Below are 5,000 nucleotides of genomic sequence, written 5' to 3'. Positions count from 1 at the left end.
GTTTTCTATTATTTCCCAATATTTCGGCCAATGTGCCTCCATATTGGCTGTTTTCCGAGCTTTGGCCTCTATTGGTGAGATCCACCTCGGAGTTTTACTTTCCAATAAGTCTTTGTATTTTTTCCAGACCATATATATTGCTTTCCTGACAATATGGTTTTTGAACATTCCATATGTTTTCCCCTTGTCATACCACAAATACGCATGCCAACCTAACGAATTGTTAAAGCCTTCCAGATCTAGGACATCAGTGTTTTCCAATAAGATCCAATCTTTCATCCAGCAGAAGGCCGCAGCTTCATAATATAACCTTAAGTCCGGCAGGGCAAACCCCCCTCTCTCCTTTGCATCAGTTAGTATTTTAAACTTTATTCGGGGCTTTTTGCCCTGCCAGACAAACCTAGAAATATCCCTCTGCCACTTTCCAAAACATTCCACTCTGTCCACGACCTGCAAGGCTTGAAACAGAAACAACATTTTTGGCAAAACGTTCATTTTTATAACTGCAATTCGGCCTAACAAGGATAATTTCAATCTTGACCAAATTTCAAAATCTTTTTTAACCTCTGACCAGCATTTTTCATAATTATCTTTAAATAGGTTCAAATTCTTAGAAGACAGATTGACCCCCAGGTATTTCACTTTTTTAACAATGTTTAGTTCTGTTTCCTTCTGAAACCCCTCTGTTTCAATAACCGTCAAATTTTTCCCTAACACCTTAGTTTTTTGTTTGTTCAACTTAAAACCCGCCACCCGACCAAATTTCTGAATCAATTCCAAAACTCTTTTTGTACTAGGTTCTGGCTCCTGTAATGTTAAAACCAAGTCGTCTGCAAATGCTTTCAGTTTATATTGTTTCGCTCCGACCCGTATTCCTTGTACCTGCCGATCCTCCCTTATCATATTCAGCAAAACCTCCAGGACCGAAATAAACAACAGAGGGGATAGGGGGCACCCCTGGCGTGTTCCTTTTTCAATATGAAGCTCTTCTGTCACCACATTGTTCACTATCAACTTAGCTTTTTGTTCTGAATAGATTGCCTCTATTCCATTCTCAAACCCCCTTCCCACTCCCATCCCTTCCAAATTTTTCTTCATAAATTTCCAAGAAATGTTGTCAAAGGCCTTCTCCGCATCAATAAAAATTAACACTGCTTTGGTGTTAATATTTGTTTGTAAAAGTTCCAGAATATCGATAATGTTCCTGGTGTTGTCAAACAAATGTCTACCTGGGAGAAAGCCTGCTTGGTCCTTATGAATTACTTCATTTAGTACTTTTTTAAATCTATTAGCTAAAACATCCGCAAATATTTTGTAATCCACGTTTAGGAGTGAGATGGGTCGGTAGTTCTTAAGTTGAGTCTTTTCAGTTTCCACTTTAGGTATCAGTGTGATGAATGCTTCTTTCCACGTATCTGGTGCCCTCCCTCCCCCCATAATCTGGTTACAAACCTCCATTAATGGTTGTGTCAAGTAGTCTTTTAAGGTCTTATAGTATTTGGAGGTGAGTCCATCAGGACCTGGAGATTTGCCTGGCTGCATATTCTGAATGGCATCCTCAATTTCCTGTTGTGTTATTTTACAGTTCAAGATTGATCTCTTTTCTTGTGATAATTCTGGAAGGCCGTTTTCTTTCAAAAATTGTTCTATCTCAGTCGCATCCTCGGATCCTTGTGTATACAGTTTTTAAAAATATTTCTGGAAACACTTTCTAATTTCTCCCGGTTTCTGAATGTTCTTTCCTTCAACTTCTAGATTGGTAACGTAATTTAATTTTTGTCTCTTTTTCAACTGCCAAGCTAGCAGTTTCCCACATTTATTCGCCGACTCAAAAGATCTTTGTTTCATTTGTTTAATCTTCCATTCCACTTCTTGATTAATCAATTTCGCATATTGTGACTGGTGGAATTTAATTTCTCTTAAAGTCTCCTTTGATTTTGGATTTAATCTTAATTTTTTCTCACCATCTCTTATCTTCTCCAATATCTTATCCTTTTTACCATTCCAGAACTTTTTCTTGATCGTATTCTGTTGTATCAGGAACCCTCTCATAACAGCTTTACTCGCGTCCCAGATTATTCTTTTTTCCACCGAGGTATTCAAGTTAATTTCAAAGTAGTCCTTTAAAGCTTTTTGGGCCTTCTTTACAATCTCTTGATCTCTTAACAGGTTGTCATTCATTTTCCATCTGAAGGAATCGGCAGTAGTAAGTCTCATTTCCATTTTCAGAGCGTTATGGTCGGAGCATGTCTTTGGGCAGATTTCTATTTTTATAGTCTTAGGTGCCAGCCCTCTAGTTGTCCAAATTTGGTCGATTCTTGTCCATGACAGATGGGCCTCAGAAAAGAAAGTTCCTTCTTTACCAAGGGGGTTTCTCGTCCTCCATAAATCAATTAAATCCATATTGTCAGTTAATTCAAAAAAGGTTTTTGGTAGTCTTCCATCTTTAGTCAAATTCTGGTTCTGTGACTTATCCATAAAAGTAGAGACAACCCCATTCATATCTCCCATCATAATGATGTTAGAATAGTCCAGATAGTCCAGTAATGTCTCATGCAGCTTCTTGTAAAATTCTGATTTCCCCTCATTTGGTGCGTAGATTCCTAATATCAAAATTTTCTCTCCTTGGGTCGATATTTCAATAGCCAGGATTCTTCCTTGTTCATCTTTAAACAAGAATTTTGGTGAAAGGTTCTCCTTGGCGTAGATCACCACGCCTCTCTTTTTAACTCTGTCTGATGAAATAAATTCTTGGCCTAATCTTTTATTTATTAACACCTTCTTGTGTAACCTGGTCACATGAGTTTCTTGCAAACAAATTATGTCCAAATTCTCTTTCTTTAGAATATGGAAGATCCTTTTGCGTTTTTCTGGGGAATTCGCGCCATTAATGTTCCAACTATACAGCTGCAGAGACATCCTGTATCGATCTGTTGTTACTCTTTATTGGGTGTCTTCTTTTTTGTCCGAGTCCGAAGGTGGTGGCTCTTTCCCAGACTCTGGTGGTGGCCAAATAGCTGCTGCTCCTTTCTGCAAGTCTTCTCCGTTGTCGTGTAGGAACTTCTGGCTGTCCTCTTTCGTTTTGATTTTTATCTTCTTTCCTTTGTATTTGAATGAAAGGCCTTGTGGAAACTCCCACCTGTATGGTATTCCGTTACCTCTCAAAAGTCCAGCTAGGTCAGTATAGTTAGATCTGAGATCCAGTAGTTGCTTAGGGATGTCCTTGTAGATTTGTGCTCTTCTGTCCTGTATCACAAGTGCTTTGTTAAAATGTAGGTCAAGTAGCTTGTCTCTCTCCTGTTTAGTCCTTAGGATGATCAAACAGTCTCTAGGCCTGTCCTTTCCAACGGCTCTTCCCAATCTAAATGCAGTTGTTATTTTAAAATCTGTGTCTTCATTAATACCCCAGAATTTAGAGAATTCTGCTGTTAGAAAACCTATCAAGTCCTCTTTCTCAATCTCTGGGATAGAGCGTAATCTCAGATTATTTTCCTTGTTTCGCAGTTCCACCAAAGACAGGTAGGCCTGCTGGTCAGTAATATGTTTGTAGAGCGGTCTTACCTCTCCTTTCAGTTCCTCCACTCCTTTTGCTGCGGCCTCTGCTTTTTGGTTCGCAGCCTCCGCCAATTTTCGATTTTCAGATGTTACGTCGTTTAGATTTCCAATGTCTTGTGAGTGCTTAGCCACCTGTTCTGAAAGTTTGGTAATTGAGGATGTGGCTAAATCAATTTTTGCAGTTTGGTCATCCACTTTTTTGTTCAAAATTGCAAATTGTTGTAACATTTCCTCTAACAAAGTGTTAGACCCTCCGGATGCCATATCCTCACCTGTTAATTGTTCAGTTTCTTCAGCTAGAGTTTTTGGCGAGGGTGCAGTCTGCAAGACGGCAGGGACTGAAGATCTGCGTCCCTGAGAAAATAGGGTTGTTTGTGTCAGTTTGCCTTTCCCTGCCTTCGACGCAGCTCTTGTTTTTACTCTGTCGCTCATTCCCCACCTGTCTATGGATTCAAGGTCAAGCTGTCAAAAATTTCATGGGAAAGGCAGGCCTTGGAGTAAACAACCAAACCACAGAGAGACAAAGCAAAGTTGGTTCTCAGGAAATTGTAAGTCCCAAACTCCACTAGAGGGAGTAATGTTACAGTTCAGGGAGGAAGAAACAAAATTTCAGTCGCCATTAAAGTTCCTGCAATTAAGTAAATTAACAATAGTCTTTGGAGAAGACCTTTTCCCTCAAGCAGAGCTCTCACAATGTTACCACAAGTCTCTTAAAAGGTGCAAAGTACAGTTGTTAAATTATATCCAACAGTGATGCCTCTAAATATCCATTTCAGATTTGTAAGTGTATCTGCAAAACAGCCTTTTGTCCCGCTGCAAGTCCGGGGCTTGGGTTTTTAAAGTCTTTAAATTTTTTTAGTAAGTTTAACAGAGGAGAAAGTCCCCATAAAGAAAGATAGAGCCAGTCCCAAAGAAATAAAAGTAACTTGCCTTTCAGTTTCCAGCTTCTCTAAGCGTATGATTTCTCTTGTTTTAAAGCCCTTCTGTGCTGCTTCCAGCCTGTCAAATCCTTTGCCTTTGATCACTAAGCACCATCGGGAGACGGACTTCCTTTTTCTCGTCTCCCGCTTTCAGCCAAATTCATAAATTTTGTAATCCAATCTCAGGTGAATCTTACTCACGAGTAGTTGGTTTGTAATCCAATGTAGAAGGAAGAAAGGTCGGCGCTCATCCGTAACAGCCGCGCGGCTTCACTCCCGCAGAAAGAGCGATGAATCCACAGCACCGCTTCCCCTCCGCGCTTCCGGAGCCCCTTACGGGGTCCCTTCTTCGTTTTGGGGGTTGCTCTAGGTGCCCGCCGGATCCCACGGCCACGAGCTCACTCTGCTCGTGGTTTTTCTTAGTGGGTCGTCGCTTTGCCGCAGCGAACGACCCTTTTCTGCGGAGCCCCTCTTCGCAGCGCGAAGAGGACCGCCATTACTTGTTTCGCGCCGCCTCCGGAAGTC

The sequence above is a fragment of the Podarcis vaucheri genome, assembly GCF_965113315.1.
Source record: "Podarcis vaucheri genome assembly, chromosome: 5".
NCBI lineage: Eukaryota > Metazoa > Chordata > Lepidosauria > Squamata > Lacertidae > Podarcis > Podarcis vaucheri.
This window is presented reverse-complemented; position numbering follows the sequence as displayed.